Here is an 18,615-nt window from a genome sequence, read left to right on the forward strand (position 1 = left end):
GGTTTTAGCTTGCTTTGGACTAATTAATGCTGAAGGTTTTTGTTTTTTTCTGTGTGCAGATATGATTTTGTGTTACCTTAGTATGTTTGTGTTTTCTAATATCATGGTTTTTGGTTGGTTTTTATGCTGAGTTGAGAATATGATGTGTTGAGGGGTATTTTTCTGTCATCTGGAGTTTTTCTATTTAGAAATGTTTGTACCACATTTTTGGGGAAACTTTGTGTGTATCTTCTCTGGCATAAAGCTTGGAAGAGTGTGTATTTGACTTCCTCAAAGTCTTGTTGTTGTGTACAGATTTTGTGGAAGTGTAGGAGTTGTGATTTTACCAGTCCTTTTAAAGTATGTTTTGGGTGGAAGCTATCCTTGTGCAGTAAGCTGTGTGAATGTGTCTTTGAAAAATACCTTGATGTCCAGTTTGTCTGTGTTGTTGAAGGAAGAAACCTTGTATGTGGTGGTGTCTAGGAAGTCTATCAGGCTACCATGTTTGGTGTACTTGAGTTTAATGGACCTGTGGTGTGTGTTGAGGGTGTTAATGATTTCTTGTAAGGCTTGATATGTGCTGCCTATATGTTTATTTTTTATATCTTTGCCCTGGGATGGACTGGTGTCCTTTCCAGAGTGTAGCCTGCCATGTGTCTATTTCTTGCCACGTTTTAAAGTGGAGTTACAATCTTACTATTTTTACAGTTTTAAATTGACATTTACAAATGTATATTGAAGCAGCTACCCACCTGAACTAAACTATGTCAGCATGTGTAGTCTGCAAAGGAACAAGTAATAGGTTTATTCCATACTGAAAAGAGAAGAGAGAAAACTCAATGTTTCGGCTGTGAAGCCTTCTTCAGGTGTGAGAAAGACAGGGCAGATTACAAAGATTAAATAGCACAGAAGAACAAAAGCTGGGAGGAGAGGGGAGGAGGCAGGAGCAGCAGAGAGGCCACACAGGAAGTGCAAAATGGAGAGAGGTGAAGAAAGGTGTGAAGTCAAAACCTGCAAGAGAATAGAGAAGATTACATTAAAATAAGTCAGTCATTGAGAGATCCTGGCTATTTGAGGTGAAAAGAAAAACTATGGGCTTGGAGAAATCTTTAACCTTCCCAGCCCTAATATGTTCTCTGAAGCATTCTCCTAGTCTCCTTTCGGTTTCCCAAATGTAGATAGCTGGGCATTTTTTGCAAGAGATACAGTAAATGAGATACAGGATGTTGTCAGGGTTATCTGGAATTGTCCTGTGATGCCCTGAATGTTATTAGATATGTATTTGCCAGTGATGCAGCGAGTGCTATTGCAGGGGAAGGTGCTGAGTGTGAGGGAGCTGTGAACAAGAAGCTTATGTGGTGGTCAGCGATAAGAGATGATTGGGCGGTCGGAAAAAAGAGTACCAATGGAGGGATCATCCTGTAAAATGTAGTCATTGTTAATGATGGTCCTGGGGATAGAAATTGGGTTAGGGTGGTAGGGAAGCACCGAGGGAATGCAGTTGTGAGACTGGGAGTTCCTGATTGAGTTGATGATCCGAGGGCTGTTTTTGGCCCGGGAGTAGAATAAAGCGACACCTTTCATCAAACATTTTGACAGGTACCACGCCCCCTTTTTCAGCCAATGGGAGGCCGCCATGGGCAGATGTCCTGCCCCCTTATCGGCCAATGGTGCAATGTTATGGGCGGATGTCCCGCCCCCTCGAGAGCCAATGGTGTGTCATAATGAGTGTTGTTGTCCCGCCTTCCACCCCTAGCAGCCCCAGGCCTCAGGGTCCAAATGCCCACCACCACATCCCCTTCGATTTATAAATAAGCGTGTGAAAGCACGTATTAGCGATGAGGGATTGAAGATGATAATGTCTGCTGCAGGTTTGAATGCAATCTATTATAACCCTAGGGAATCGGCGGTGTGGGAAGTCTGGTGAGGGCCGCGAGTTTCCGGGATGTGAGCACACACGCACGCACGCACGCACGCACGCACACACACACACACACACACACTGACTGACTGACTGAGTAAAGTGTCACAGAAAGAACTCACAGGACAAATAGCATGTGAAATGTGAACCACTCTATTTCATCAGTAGGTTTTAAATTACAGAAACATCCCAGTATACACTTTTAAACTTTTCACACACATTACAGACTACTGCTTGCAATCGCCAATTAAATGTTGGTGCAGAAAATTAGTTGTAGCTATCGCCCCAACATTGTTCAGAAACTCAGCAGCATCTGAAAAAGCATTCATAACGCCCTTTCTCTCGCCATTTCTATAGCCGTGAACACCGAACTGGGCGACCCTAACGGAGAAAATAAATTAGCCTGAGTGATCAGAGGGACGGTGTTACCACAGGTTCTATGTAAAATATGTTGTATTTTGGAATACACACCGCTGAATCCGCCAGGCTTCAGTTTCTGATCTGAAAACATCAGAATCGCAGTAATTTCACTCATGTTCTTTACATGCACATCTATCTCTTTAACAAATTCAAGGACATTAGCATTCAGTTAATTGATTTTCATTTCAAGCTTTGCAGAAAGAAGAGTGTAAAGCACTTTTTGTAAGAATTCTTACGGATACATTCGAAATTTTTCATTCTTCTCACGATGGCACACCTGTGTCTGTAAAACAGAGTGAAAGCTCTATTCACATTGCGAGTATTTCACAGCCCTGGTTTTACATAGATCTTTTTTCTTTTCTGTAAAAATATGTATAAATAAGTATAAAATAAGTTTTGCAACGCACCAAAAGTCACGTGTAGTATTTTTCCATCTACCTTTACAAGTAAGGAGCGTACATACTCATATGGCGAGCGGTCGTCAATTATTTTTCTCAGCAAGTGCTTTATACTCCGCTCAGTATCATCTGTAAAAGTATAGGCACCCAGGCCACTGGCGATGTACAGAACAGCCGATAAAATTCGGGCTAAACTGAGACACTTATAAATTTCTAATGCGGCAAACAACACATCTTTGTACTGTAACATGACCAGGGGAAGGGTCATTCATAACAGGTATTTTCGGAATGACCTACTTAAAATACTAGATATGGACCTTAGCAAAATGGCTGCCAAAAAGAATCAGCTGACCGGTAAATGGAAAGGGTCTACCCTGAGAAACAATGAGACACAGCTGAGCCGCATCAGGAACCGAAATATAAGTGCCCCGGAGGCAGTGAACAGGGCGGAAGCCGATAAGGTGAATGCGGTTTGGAGGAAAAGAGAGGAAAGAGGTGTATGTTAAAGATCGGGCTAAAGAATAACGGACTACTGAAAGGAGAAAAGGTTTATGGTTTTTGGATTACGGACACTGGATAAGGATACATCGCGGATTGGCTTTATTACGGACTTTTGGAACTCGGATCGGATCAGGATTAAGGGAACGGATTACGGACTGTATTTGGAAGATAGTTGGAGGAAGAAAAGCCACGAAACTCAGGAAAGAAAAGTGTGGTGTGAGTACTACTTTCATTTACATAAACTTTCCCCCGGAGACACCACAGTACCCATCCGCGCACCCGACAACTAGGCATGTGTGACCCCGTTGACCTGGATGATTAATCAAACGGGCTGCGCATTCATCAACCACAACCCCCTTTAAACAATGGTTGAAGGTGCAACATACCACCGACTTTACAATCTGATCCATAGCATCGGGCTCATTAGAGCCATCGTTAGCTAAACTAGGTTGAACATCATCATTAATCACATTTTGGCGAACACACATGAACAGACACGAAACATTCAAGCTTGATGGTAGTTTGAAGATTGATGCGTCGACCTCTTCGTTATTCTATTAAAGGAAAAAAGAAAAGGAAGGCTTAACAAAATAAATAGGCATGCTTTTTACCTAAAATATTTACAATTGTAATGCCTCTTTTGTGTTAGAATTCATTGTTTGCTTCGAACTTGCTGTGGTTTAATATTTACCATTTGTAGCAACTCTTCATCAGTCGTTGACGGACCCCCAACACCTGAATCACCGTCAGAGTTCACATGACAGCCACTGTCACACACCACTGAGTGCTGGGTCAGCTTTTGCTAAAAAGAAGACAAAGTGTTGAAAACGAAATACGCTAAACGCAGATTGAAAATACAATTCCACTATCAGAAAAAATATTTTAGCAACCTACTTCTTCAGTTTGCATAGCAGAGGAATCTGATGATTCTCTACTCAAAGAAGCCATCTTCGCAGCAGTCAATATCGGGGCCTGACAGCTCAGGTGTCACACTTCAAAACCGGCAAGTCGGCTAATTTAAGCATAAACTCCAAATTTGTAACCATGCCTACATAGCTCAAGACATTTTTCAAATGGTTGTGATGTTTTAGAACGCCCCGCCATATCCCCCCGCCCCAAAATCACACGTGTTTTATCGAGAGTGAAAAGTAATCACGTTGAATTAAAATATGTAAGCTTATTTCAATGACAAATTCTCAACAACTTTTCAAAAGTTTGAAATGATTTTCCACGTACCGTGAACGTAAAGTCTTTAAACCTTAAAAATATTAACATGCAACCCAAGCCTCAAATGATGTGTGTTTCTCTAAAAAAGAAATTACATTGAATCAAAAAATGTAAAACTTATTTTATCTTTTGAGAAGAGCGTTGTAGGGCAGGTCTTTATATTTTAGTGGATAGGTCATAAAAGTGTTAAAATAATTGAATAAGACACATTTAGCAGCGATAAATTATAAGCACGAGCAAAAATTGATATTTATAACGCTTATAGATTTTAACAATATAACAGACTTTACTAAAATGTTTACTTTTAAATTAAATATTACATCACAACATGTCCACACCCAGGCACCTGCCGTTAAAGGTTATGGGATGTAGAGATACAGTATATAAGGTTCATGATGAGAATAAAAAACGCTCATGCTAATACACAAGCACATGTGTCTCACCAAAGCTGACAAACAAAAAGCCAAAAAGCCGCACTGCACGTGGGAATGAGCGAGTGAGCGAAGATAGGGTGCCTCCTGCAATTAAAAGCTTACAGCACCTGGTATTCCCAGGCGGTCTCCCATCCACGTACTAACCAGGCCCATCCCTGTTTAGCTTCCAAGATCAGACGAGATCAGGCGTGCTCAAGGTGGTGTGGCCGTAAGCAAGAAAAAAGCCTCGCTGGCTCCCTTCTTATAGAGAGGACAGCTCCGTCACCTCTTTTACGACGCTGCTTTTTATCCCTTGCGTTTTTCTCTTCTTCCCACGTTCTCTCTCTTCACTGCCTTCGTCCCCGCTCTATTTCACTTCAGCCTTTCACTCTTGCTTCCTTCCAATGAGGACGGAGCTGCGGGAGAAAGGGCGCTATAGAGGATCGCTGTGGAGAGCTGCTGCTGTGCTTTGACATCTGAGCTCTGTGGAAAACGATCTCAATACAATTCTGAAAAACGCGACTCCCCGAACGCCAGCCGAACAAGTCTCCACAGCCGAAGCGCTGTGTCTCTTTTCAGCTGGCGATAAACCTTTCCTCGATCCTTTGCGGACTTGTAAAACTGTTCATGATCAGAATAAAAAACGCTCACGCTAATACACAAGCACCCGTGTCTCGCCAAAGCTCACAAATAAACAGAAGGACAAGCCGCACTGCACGTGTGAACAGGGGAATGAGCGAGCGAGCGGGGATAGGGCGCCTCCTGCGCTCAAAAGCTTACTGCACCTGGTATTCCCAGGCGGTCTCCCATCCAAGTTCTAACCAGGCCCATCCCTGTTTAGCTTCCGAGATCAGACGAGAACAGGCGTGCTCAAGGGGGTGTGGCCGTAAGCAAGAGCAAGGGTCGCTGGCACCCTTCTTATAGAGAGGACAGCTCCGTCACCTCTTTTACGACGCTGCTTTTTTTCCCTTGCGTTTTTCTCTTCTTCCCACGTTCTCTCTCTTCACTGCCTTCGTCCCCGCTCTATTTCACTTCAGCCTTTCACTTGTAGCGGCAATGGTTGTTAATAAGACAGAATTAAGTGTTGCTGTGCTTTTTCTAATGAGGCCCCATCTCTCTGTTCATCTCTGTGGTGCAGCCACAGAGAAACTATTCATGCAGGCTGATTTAAAGATGTTTTCTTTTGATAAGGGACAGCTCCCAAATGGGGATGCACTTAGCTAAGCCTAGCTATCATGATCAATGGTCATCCATTGGCGCCTATCTGTCTAGGGTGTGCCAGATGGACATCTGGACTGCATTCCTAAGTGTCAGGAGTAAGTGACTCATATCTCACCTTGATCAACCAATCAGGGACTGGTAGGGCCGAGTAACCCACGTGGGACTCTGATGCCCATGGAACTTTCAGCCAATGAACGAGCTGAAGTTCCTCCAGGTAAAAACAGGCAACACAGAGGGCCTGAGAGACTATTTCCTGGACTTTTCTAAAGGGAATTCAAAGGAGAATTCCAGGGCAGGACGGCCCAGGAGCAAAAGGCTCCCAAGGGCAGGACATTCTCGCAGCACACCTCCTGACCATCCTAAGACTCAGCCCGGACAACCACGGAACGGTCAGTGTGTCCGAGTGCCAGAACTTTCCTTTGTTCTAAGAGTCGAGAGCGGAGGTTGCCAGAGAGTAACCAGAGGATCCACCTGAGGTAAGCACCAGCAGCAAGCCTTGTGAACAGGTCGGAACTGTGGACAGCTGAATCACTATTCAGAACTAGCGCTTCATCAGGAATGAACCGGTCCTCTTCCTGACTTGCTGGGACCCACAGTCATCTTTTCTCCTGTGCCCAAACTTTGCTAGTTAAAGCCAACACTAACTAGCCGGTCAGTGATCATCTGCAGCACAGCACAGCCTGGCACAGAGCCAGAGAGCCCGCAGGAGATCTGAATCCCCAGAGATTGGATGAGTATTCAACTTCAATGCATTACAGCTTGAGAATTCAATTGTTATCCCAACCAGTTGATATCAATTTAATTCCTAAGAGTTATGTACTTGTTTTCAGTATCTAATGTAGAAGTTGTAACCAAGTTCACTTAATGAAACGATCTAAATGAATGATATACTGAACGTATGTCCTCTTGATATATGTAACTCTTTGTAACTGATTGTATATATACCTTTTGTATTCTGATAACCCTCTCGATAAGATCTGTTAGGTTTATATGCTTATTTTATGTATTAATAAATGTATCCTCGTGTATTAGTACCCGTGTGTGTGTGTGTGTGTGTTGTTTGAGTTATATCGCATGGTTAAATTCTAAGGCCATCAAAAGAATCATTTTGTGATTTACGGCTACAATTAATAAATGTCCCCGTACATGCCCAAACCCTACAGAGCTGGTGCCTTCAGAGAGCACACTACATTTATTGGCGTCCCTGGACGGGCTATGGTAAGACTGAAATGAGTCAACCAAGCGGAATAATTCAATATAAAACATCAATATAAAACGCGGGTTTCATACTCGACAATACAGTGTGCTGAAAGCCGAAAGTTCCCCTTGCTCTTTAAGCAGTGCTTGATTGTTTTGTGATCTTTTGCGATCTACTGGGTTGATTGCATACTTGATCTTGTGGTTTTCTGTGGTAGAACTGTGATTTTGTACTTAAAAGTAATACTCTTTAAGTTTAACGATGGTTGCTAAAAGGTCTGAATTCAAGTCGCTATTAAGCACTCTCTCTAGCAGCAACAGGTCTGACCACGATCTCCGTCATATCTCCGTCAGCGGAGAAGCTAGGAGAATAAACCTCCATTCTCTGAGAGAACTAGCGAAGGACATGGAGAGATTTGACCCTGCAGTGTCAGAGAATAATATCGAGAGTTATATTCAAGACCTCAGGTATACCCTGCAGTACCTGCCAAACGCTACAGAACAGGAAAAAGTGTTTCTGGTCAGGAAAACTAGCAGCAGAGCTGTACATGAGTGGATGGCTAGGCAGATGAAGAAAGTCTGTGATGACTTTGAAGAGCTGTGTCAAGCACTTATCAGAATACAGTGCGTTTATTGACCCGACTGCCGCGATAGCCGCCGCCCTTAACATTAAGCACGAGAGAGCAGAGTCCCCTCGTGAATATTACGAGAGACTTAGATGAACTTATTTTGCAGGGCGAAATGATGAGGGTTGTGAAGAGAACACACATTTCAAGGGTTTATTCATTGCGAATCTCCACCCGTCAGTCAGAAAGATGATCTTAATGCATACAGATGCACAGACCATGAAAATGACTGATATTAAGAGATTCGTGCAGAAAGCCTGGGAGTATGATGTCCAAAGTCGCTCTGAGCAAAAAGCTGTTAAAGCGATTGTGTTCGCCGTCAGAGCCAGCAGGGTTAATTCCCCCCTGCTCGAAGGAGCACAGGCTCCTGAGCTGGCTAAGCCCCGTTCCAAAGCAGGCACACAGGACCGCACCCAGCGTCCTAAGTTCCATGAGAACACCGGGGAAGAGAAAGGGCTAGATAAAGCTGAACAAAAGGATTCAGTAGCCGCCCCCCTGGCCAGGCTTGAACAAGTTTTATTAGGACAGAGACAACCGCTCCCCAAGGCTGCCGGAAGCGTGAATGAGCTGATACTCTCCACTGGAGGAGGCGGAGACCCGCCCCCTCTCCCTCCCTCAGTCTATCTGATTGAATGGAAGGGTTCCTGCCTGGATGAGGTCAGCCACTCCCAAGCGAGTGCTGACTCCACCCCTGAAGTCACAGAGCAGGCAGTAAAACAGAGAGGAAAAGCAGGAAGCTTTTACCTCAAGGCTGCCATGGGAGATGTCTTACACAGTGAGACATTGATTGACACTGAGGTTGAAAGGTGTTTGATGTCATACAGCAAGCTCAAACGGGTAGAAAAAGAAAAGGGCATGCGACTCAGAGAGGAACCTTTGGTGGATCACCAGAAAGGCAAGGTGTGGAAACAGGTCAAGGCTCCTAAGCCTTCTGTACAGAAGGAAGGGGGGCCAAGAGGCAGACTGTGCTCACACAGTGCCCACCGAACACAGAAGCCTATGTGGAGATTCCTTCTGTTCCCTCTGGACAAGAAATAAAAATATTTTCTTGTTCCCCGGATATACAGGGAAGTCGTGTCCCGGCTTAGGTCACAACAGCCTCCCTGCCACAGGAGTGGTGCTCCAAGCAGCCGCCTGATCCACCAGGTAAAGCACACACCTTTTACACCCTTAAAGAGGAGCAGATCTCCCCACCTGGTGATGAAAAGGAGCTTTCCCTGTGCACCCTGGCACCCAAGAGGGGTCAGGACCACCACCCCGCAGTGGTGGAAGGGATCCAGATGGCAGGAGAGCAGGTTGGTGAGGTAGCCCTCACCCTTAGCCCTGAGAGATCCGCTATTAGTGAGGATCTGCTTGAGCAGCTGTCGCAGGGCCACCGCCAGGTGCCCCTGGTGCAACATTCACAGGTTAGTCAGGAGGTCCAGCTGGACGCTGAGACTACTGCGCTGTGGACACACCTGATCCCAGATGCCGATTCCCTCTGCTGTGACCCAGGGAACCTGCAGTCAGGTAACATTATTTCTCACAACTACCAGGTAGTGAGTGAGACTGACCTGATTGTTCCTGCCTCAACGGCAGGGTTGCCAACACACCCAGTCCCCCAGAAGGGACAGGGAATGAAAGCCGAGCCGGTTTTCTTACAGCCACCAGCTCAGTCTGTCAGTCTGAGTCTGACCAACAGTGGTTCAGCCAGACTGGAGCTGGATGGTTAAGTCACCCGCCTGCCAGTGCAGGACATCGCAAAGAGGGGTGTCAGAATCCCCGCTTGCACTGACATGGGCCTTGTGGGTGATAGTAAGTTCAAAGACAATGAACTAGCTATCCCAGTGCTGGGGCAGCTCCCTGAACCCCTAGCGAGGGAAGGGGGGAGCGAGCATGTGTCCTACACCTACCCAGCGTATGATTGTAAACATGCCGATAGAGGGATTCCTCAATCAGGAAGTGTGCAGGGTGGACCTGAACAGTGAGAATGGGATAACAATCCCAGATCACTCAGGTGCTCCAGATGACCACTCAGCCGAGGGTCAGGCATGCTCCACCGCTGCACCACCCCCTGCAGGGTTCCTAGAGCACAGGCATGAACAAATCGAAAAAGCAGATGCCCTGGAAAAGGAGGAGCAGCATCAGCAGCTGCGTCAGATCTCCCCAGATTTCCAGGATGTTGGTGCCCAAGATGCCACATGGCATACTGAGAAAGACACCATGTACACGCTGCGCCAGCTTAGAAAGACAACAGTCACTCAGAAAAAGATGACTGGGGTCAGCCACCCGAAAAGACTTTTGGGAGGACTTATTGCGGCCGCCACTGTTGCACGTTTGCTTTTTCTGGTAGGTTTGTGTGCTACTGGCACTCTCACCCTGACTGCCCCAAGAAGACAGCTGTCAGAGATGCCAAAGGGTAGTGACAGACTGTATCAACAGCAGCAAAAGTTGGAAAGCTTAGGGAAAACCCTACAGGCAACTTTCTATGCAACAGGGTTAAACCTTATTCCCCAACCAGTGGACATGATTGTTGGTGTTATACAGTGGGTTTATGCTTGTGTGCAACAGGCCAGAATGCTGACACAAGACCTGTTAAGGGAGTTTAGTGCCACTGTAGCTAGTCTAGCCACGGCACAATTCCCAACCCACTTGATTCCACTCTTCTTAGTAGAGGAGTATGTGACATTAACCCCATCGCTCATAGCTCACCCAGAAGGCAATCCAAGATTGAATTCGGTTCCAAATCTTGAGATGGGTATGGCTACCAAAGCTATCCATTGGCTGTGTCTAAACAATTCACCAATGAAGGGTGTAAAGCTACTAACGAACAGAGGGAGGTTAATGAACCCCATGAAGAGCAGGTGGGAAGTAAATGGCTGGTCAGCACACCACATTTAACTGTCACCATGACTTGTGACAGGCATGATACAGCTACCACAATGCAGCTACCTAACCAATAGTTTTCCTGCAAGTTCCCGAGGAGGCCATAGTACAGCTTGAACTTAAAACTGTACGGTCTAGAACCAGACAACATAAGACCAAACTTGAGGTCATGGATGCCTTCAGGTGCCACACTATTGAATTGGATAGAAATCCAAGAAACAGTAAGCCCTGAAGAGGTACAGGTAGTTAGTTTGCTTTAATGGAACAAACCTCCAAACCAACCTAGCAGATACCCAACACAGGTTTTGTGGTTTATCAGGGGGGCTGGGAACAGGAACTGTTGTTATTGTAACACTGCTGCCGGGTAGTTGGATCATGACTGACAGTGTACTCTGAATGCTGTACTCTCACATCAGGATGTACTCCGAGTAGCACGAATGAGTCAAAGGTAGCATGTCAAAAGAAAGGAAGTTACTTCTTCCCAAATATCTACTATAGAGGTATCAGATATTGACAGTGAACTTCCTGATGTGTAACTCCTAGACTTAGATAATGTCTCCTACCGTGTTTATACATACTCCAGATGTTATTCATCCTGTTTGCATCCAATGCTGGTTCTGGTATGAATTCTCGAGGAGTAATGTGGACATTTAAGGTTAATGTTCTAATGACAAGGGACATCACTTAACTCTGTTTTTGTTTTGAAGGCAACAACGCCTCAGGACCTCGTGACCTTCAAAAAGGGGGGATATGTAGCGGCAATGCTTGTTAATAAGACAGAATTAAGCGTTGGTATGCTGTCCTAAAGGAGGCCCCATCTCACCCTCCTTCTCTGTGGTGCAGCCACAGAGAAAGTATTCATGCAGGCTGATTTAAGATGTTTTCTTTTGATAAGGAACAAGCCCCCAAAGGGGGATGCACTTAGCTAAGCCTGGCTATCATGATCAATGGTCATCCATTGGCGCCTATCTGTCTAGGGAGTGCCAGATGGACATCTGGACTGCATTCCTAAGTGTCAGGAGTAAGTGACTCATATCTCACCTTGATCAACCAATCAGGGACTGGTAGGGCTGAGTAACCCACGTGGGACTCTGATGCCCATGGAACTTTCAGCCAATCAATGAGCTGAAGTTCCTCCAGGTAAAAACAGGCAACACAGAGAGCCTGTGAGATCCAGAAGAGACTTCGGTGAGAATTCTGTGAACTTTTTCGAAGGGAATTCTAAAGGAGAATTCCAGGGCAGGACAGCCCAGGAGCAGAAGGCTCCCAAGGGCAGGACATTCTCGCAGCATGCCTCCTGACCATCCTGAGACTCAGCCCGGACAACCACGGAACGGTCAGTGTGTCTGAGTGCCAGAACTTTCCTTTGTTCTAAGAGTCTAGAGCGGAGGTTGCCAGAGAGTAACCAGAGGATCCACCCGAGGTTAGCACCAGCAGCAGGCCTCGTGAACAGGTCAGAACTGTGGACAGCTGAATCACTATTCAGAACTAACTCTTCATCAGGAACGAACCGGTCCTCTTCCTGACTTGCTGGGACCCACAGTCATCTTTTCTCCTGTGCACAAACTTTGCTAGTTAAAGCCGACACTAACTAGCCGGTCAGTGAGCATCAGCAGCGCACCGTCGCAAGCCGCACAGCACAGCCTGGCACGGAGCCAGAGAGCGCGGATTGGACAGCAACAAGCCTGCAGCTGATTGTTTGTGCCTGCAGGAGATATGTATCCCCAGAAATTGGATGAGTATTCAACTTCACTGCATTACGGCTCGAGAATTCAATTGTTATCCAAACCAGTTGATATCAATTTAATTCCTAAGAGTTACGTACTTGTTTTGAGTATCTAATGTAGAAGTTATAAACAAGTTCATTTACGAAACGATCTAAATGAATGATATACTGAACGTATGTCCTCTTGATATATGTAACTCTTCGTAACTGATTGAATATATACCTTTTGTATTCTGATAACCCTCTCGATAAGATCTGTTACGTTTATATGCATATTCTATGTATTAATAAATGTATCCTCGTGTATTAGTACCTGTGTGTGTGCGTTGTTTGAGTTCTGTCACATGGTTGGATTCTAAAGCCATCAAAAGAATTAACTTTGTGATTTACTGCTACAATTAATAATTGTCACAGTAAATGCCCAAACCCTACAGAACTGGTGCCTTCAGAGAGCCACTACATTTAGGCTATGGCAACGTTACAGGGTGCTGTTCTGTTCTTGCTAATTGTTTCCTGCCCGTCGCAGGCAGGAGTCCATGCGAGGAAGATGCGCTGGACAGAGCTAAGAGGGCGCAGCTGGGTGGCTTTCCTTCTGAGTGACGTTCCTGCAACACTCTCCCGCTCCTCTTGGTGCGCTCATGCCGTAACACAGGAAGGCTGGAGCAGTTGGCTGGGGGCTCTGTGCACCGCCGAAATAGCTCAGTTGGGAGAGCGTTAGACTGAAGATCTAAAGGTCCCTGGTTTGATCCCGGGTTTCGGCATTTTGTTTCATCGCGCCCTTTGTTCCTCTCTCCAGCGCCCCCTGCCTAAAGTGACGCTTCCCTTTCTCAGCCCGAAACGCAAGCGAGACACCAGCAACAGTCCCTGCAGGTTTCCGTAGTATAGCGGCTATCACGTTCGCCAAACACGCGAAAGGTCCCCGGTTCGAGACCGGGCGGAAACAGCCTCTTTTTGCACGCTCCTGTACTTCACAGAGGTCTTGAGCGACCGGTCATTTGTTCCCAATGTATTTCCGGTGCCTTCATGCACTCTTGTACCAAACGCACGTTCCTTCTGTACGCAGAGCCGATCATTTGCAATTGGGCTGTGCCGACAGACCAGGACGAGCTCTGTCGGCTCAAAAGCAGCGCAGGACCTGCAAGAACAACAGAAAGATTAGCATCCAGCGGGGGCCTGTTAGTGAGCCCAAGATCTCATCAAGAATCGGCCCCAGCAACAGGGCTGGGCGCATTGTTCCATTCTCCGACCACTCTCGGTGTAAACAAGTCCCTCCTGGTCTCTGCTTGAAATGCACTTTCCTGCGTTTGCTTTGGTGTAACTGGCTTCCCCTGCATGGGCGAATGTGAAGCAGATCCTTAGTAAGTCATTGAAGAAAACCGAAAAGAGGTCGGAGTGGCCTCTGTCGTTCATCAACGATACAGTCAGGCAGTACTCCTCTGTAAAGCGCCGTTCGTTCACATCGATTGGCTTTTTTTTGCCGTCATTCGTGCAAGTAGTAAAAGCAGACGCCCCTATTCTGCCGTGACCCAGATTCGAACCGGGGTTGTTTCGGCCACAACACAAAGTACTGACCACTATACGATCACAGTGAGTTACCGATACACACGTGGCAGGGCGGAAAAGGCTGTGCTCTATTCGTGTGACCTAATTCGGAAAAGTCCTGACGTTGCATTTCAACTGAGCCCCAGTATACATCGACCCTTCGACACTCTGAGTGACAACTCTCTTGCGTGTTTTCTCATATTTATGTAGTTTGCTTGCATGATGCCCGGTAGAGCGGGGTTGTGTGCTCCCATATGGTCTAGCGGTTAGGGTTCCTGGTTTTCACCCAAGCGGTCCGGGTTTGACTCCCGGTATGGGAACGTCTCAGTTTTGCCTCCTGCTTTCCAAAAGATCAGCACCATGTACGAAGGAGCCGCATTAAAACCACTCGAACATGCAAAACGCGCGAGAAGAGGGGGCGCTTGTTTCCAACCGAAGACTTCTCACGTGTGAGACGAGCTGATCATCGCTGCAGGAGGTGGGAGGGTTACTCTGGTAGACAGGGCTGACCTTTGACAATAGGATTTATACTCTCCAAGATGATATTTGCACTTTCTGGAGAGGCGATTTTCTCCACTTCAGTGGCCCGATTTCGTCGATTGCGTGGAGAGGGCTGTAGAATGTGGCGCCGCCTTTCCTGCTCCGTCCATGACAGGCGTGCTGGTCTCTGGAGAGAGAGCACGGTCCATCAGCGCACTCCAATAAAGGCACTGGAAGCAGCTGAATCGCATTGGCGAAGCTCAGCACTGGGCCGCTGGACAGGGTTTGCCACCGTTTCCGTAGTGTAGTGGTTATCACGTTCGCCTCACACGCGAAAAGTCCCTGGTTCGAAACTGGGCAGAAACAGACCGGCTTCCTTTGTCGCCACGCACAAAAGGGGATTGGGGATTCGCCTAGTGCTGTGATCAAACAGACCCACTCACCTCTTAGTGTGGCGGGATCTGCACAGTGCATGTCGCAGCGCATCCTGCTTTCACTCCAATGCGCGTCCTGATGTACCCCAGTCTCCCGCGTGACAGGTGGGGATAATCACCACTATAATAACGAGGAAGACATCGCTCTCTCCGACCCCCGGCATCGTGTCCCGACCCACCGTGCTGGAAGCCGACGCGTGCTGTGATTTCTTTACGGAGCAGAAATGACAACCGAGGAGCCGAGAGAGCATTTCGCGTCTGAACAGAAAACACAAACGACCAACTCGGAATGACTTGCCTTTGACGCTTATCAAAGCGTTCTTTGTGCATCGAACAGACCCACTCACCTCTTCGTGTGGCGGGATCTGCACAGTGCATGTCGCAGCGCTTCCTGCTTTCACTTCAATGTGCTTCCTGATGTCGAGTCGTGTGCCGTGCGGAGGCTCTGAAGAGAGAGCAATGAAAAGGTGCACGACGCTGTGAAAGAAAACAGAGAAGTGAAAGGCAGTCCTTTCTCTAAGGAGGTAAAAGAAAAGCTTTCTACTCTCTGTCGGGGAATTGAACCCCGGTCTCCCACGTGACAGGCGGGGATACTTGCCACTATACTAACGAGGAAGACATCGCACTCTCCGATCCCCGGCATCGTGTCCCGACCCAGCGTGCTGGAAGGCGACGCGTGCTGTGATTCCTTTACGGAGCAGAAATGACAACCGAGGAGCAGAGAGATCATTTCAGCATTTTGCGTCTAAACGGAAAACACAAACGACCAACTCGGAATGACTTGCTTTTGACGCTTTTCAAAGCGTTCTTTGTGCATGACGACTGCGCCGCCTAGCAGATACAAATGGGTTGTACAACTCTGAACTAGCAAATGGAAGAGGGCTAATTCCCCTCTCTTTTAGCCCAGGTTCGATCTGTCTCCCAGAATCACCAGGGCGCGCGCACGCACACACACACACACCCGTGCCGTTGAAGTGCTCTGCTGCATTTCTAAGGGCAACTCAACATTCACTCCTACCCCGAGAACAGAAAAGACAGCGTCCGCAGCAACAACAGCTCAGGTCTCTGCACAGGAGCTAAGCTGCCCCCATCTCCTCTGCTCTGCGGCTCCTGCAGAGTGGAGTCCTGCCTGGAGCCGTGTTTGCAGGCGGCGGCTCCCCGCGCTCTGTCTGTGTGTCGTGTCCAAGAGCTCCTGGGAGGAAGAGAGAGCCCTCCCACTCGGGGGCTTTTCCACGGTCTGTGTGAGGAGGGGCGGGTGTGTCCAGTAGCTTATCTAGCGGAAGCCTGGGGCGGCGGAGAGCTGTGATCGTGCAGACCTTGAGGTGTCACCTCTTTGTCTGCTTTCCCGCCCCCCCTCCGCCCAAGCTCTGCTCCAGAGTAGCCCGGCAACCCCTCACACCTGCACGTGTCACAACCTAAGGTGTGGTCATGAGACACCCATGGGGTGCTGTTCTGTCCTTGCTAATTGTTTCCTGCCCGTCGCAGGCAGGAGTCCATGCGAGGAAGATGCGCTGGACAGAGCTCAGAGGGCGCAGCTGGGTGGCTTTCCTTCTGAGTGACGTTCCTGCAACACTCTCCCGCTCCTCTTGGTGCGCTCATGCCGCAACACAGGAAGGCTGGAGCAGGTGGATGTGGGCTTTGTGCACCGCTGAAATAGCTCAGCTGGGAGAGCGTTAGGCTGAAGATCTAAAGGTCCCTGGTTCGATCCTGGGCTTCGGCATTTTGTTTCATCGCGCCCTTTGTTCCTCTCTCCAGCGCCCCCTGCCTGAAGTGACGCTTCCCTTTCTCAGCCCGAAACGCAAGCGAGACACCAGCAGCAGTCCCTGCAGGTTTTCGTAGTGTAGCGGCTATCACGTTCGCCTAACACGCGAAAGGTCCCTGGTTCGAGACCGGGTGGAAACAGCCTCTTTTTGCACGCTCCTGTACTTCACAGAGGTCTTGAGCGACCGGTCATTTGTTCCCAATGTATTTCCGGTGCCTTCATGCACTCTTGTACCAAACGCACGTTCCTTCTGTACGCGGAGCCGATCATTTGCAATTGGGCTGTGCCGACAGACCAGGATGAGCTCTGTCGGCTCAAAAGCAGCGCAGGACCTGCAAGAACAACAGAAAGATTAGCATCCAGCGGGAGCCTCTTAGTGAGCCCAAGATCTCATCAAGAATCGGCTCCAGCAACAGGGCTGGGCGCATTGTTCCATTCTCCGACCACTCTCGGTGTAAACAAGTCCCTCCTGGTCTCTGCTTGAAATGCACTTTCCTGCGTTTGCTTTGGTGTAACTGGCTTCCCCTGCATGGGCGAATGTGAAGAAGATCCTTAGTAAGTCATTGAAGAAAACCGAGAAGAGGTCGGAGTGGCCTCTGTCGTTCATCAACGATCCAGTCAGGCAGTACTCCTCTGTAAAGCGCCGTTCGTTCACATCGATTGGCTTTTTTTTGCCTTCATTCGCGCAAGTAGTAAAAGCAGACGCCCCTATTCTGCCATGACCCGGATTCAAACCGGGGTTGTTGCGGCCACAATGCAAAGTACTGACCACTATACGATCATGGCGAGTTACCGAGACACGCCTGGCAGGGCAGAAAAGGCTGTGCTCTCTTCGTGTGACATAATTCAGAAAAGTCTTGACGTTGCATTTCAACTGAGCCCCAGTATACATCGACCCTTCGACACTCTGAGTGACAACTCTCTTGCGTCTTTTCTCTTATTTATGTGGTTTGCCCCACTCCTCCTCACTGTGCTGCTGTTAAAGAGGAGCCCTTTCCCCAGCATCAGGGAGAGCATTGGCCTCTGAGCCTGTAAACACAGGACAAGAAAACAAGACCTTTATAATAATAATAATAATAATAATAATAATAATAAACTTCTCAAAGTGCTTTACATAATGCCAACAACAACAACAAAAAAAACACAATATTAGCATGATGGGAATACACTGTTTGAGGAGACATCAGATTGTGGTACAAAATACAGTAGGAGCAGATGGGTAAAGAACAGGTAAATAAAGGCTCTTCTAAAGAAGAAAGTTTTGAGTCTGGATTTAAAGGAGTTTAGAGAAGGTGACTCTCTGATATCCGTGGGGATAAAGATCCAGAGCTCTGGGGCAAAACAGGAGAAGGCCCTGTCCCCCATAGAGTGTAGATGGACGGGGGGACAGATAGGAGACCAGAATTAGAAGAGCGAAGGTTGTGAGGTGGGGAGTAGGGCGATAACCCAGACAGGTACTGAGGTGCCAAGCCATGGAGAGCCTTATAGGTGAGCATGAGGATTTTGAAGTTGACAGGAAGCCAGTGCAAGGACTCCAGGACAGGAGTAAAGTGATCACAGTCCAGCGCTAATTTCTTTCTTGTGGCTGCTGGTTCATTTTCAACTGTGGACTCTTAAGAAGTCCTTTATTTGACTTGATCAACACTAATCCCTAGAGGATTTTGAAAGGTTGAATCAAAATGATACATGACTCTGGTGGGACTCGAACCCACAACCTTTAAATGACTTCATTCTATCAAGGCCTAGAAGTCCAATGCACTCACCATTGCACAGCAATGTAAAACAGCTACAGAAAGCTGTAACTCATGCTTCTCCCGTTGTCTTTAAATTAAGCTCCATAAATATTGACAATGAGTGGCTTGTTGTCTACGAATAGATACCGCTGGGATTCGCACCCAGGGTC

General features: G+C 47.4%; 2 pseudogenes; both read right to left on the minus strand.

Annotated features, from left to right (window-relative positions):
• Nucleotides 1-4,975: 4,975 nt before the first annotated feature.
• On the minus strand, nucleotides 4,976-5,094 carry LOC148824764 (5S ribosomal RNA; annotated as a pseudogene).
• Nucleotides 5,095-5,632: 538 nt separating this feature from the next.
• LOC148824765 (5S ribosomal RNA) lies at nucleotides 5,633-5,751 on the minus strand (annotated as a pseudogene).
• Nucleotides 5,752-18,615: the final 12,864 nt, after the last annotated feature.

This window comes from Atractosteus spatula, chromosome 10 (genome assembly GCF_055471065.1).
Source record: "Atractosteus spatula isolate fAtrSpa1 chromosome 10, fAtrSpa1.hap1, whole genome shotgun sequence".
Taxonomy (NCBI): Eukaryota; Metazoa; Chordata; class Actinopteri; order Semionotiformes; family Lepisosteidae; genus Atractosteus; species Atractosteus spatula.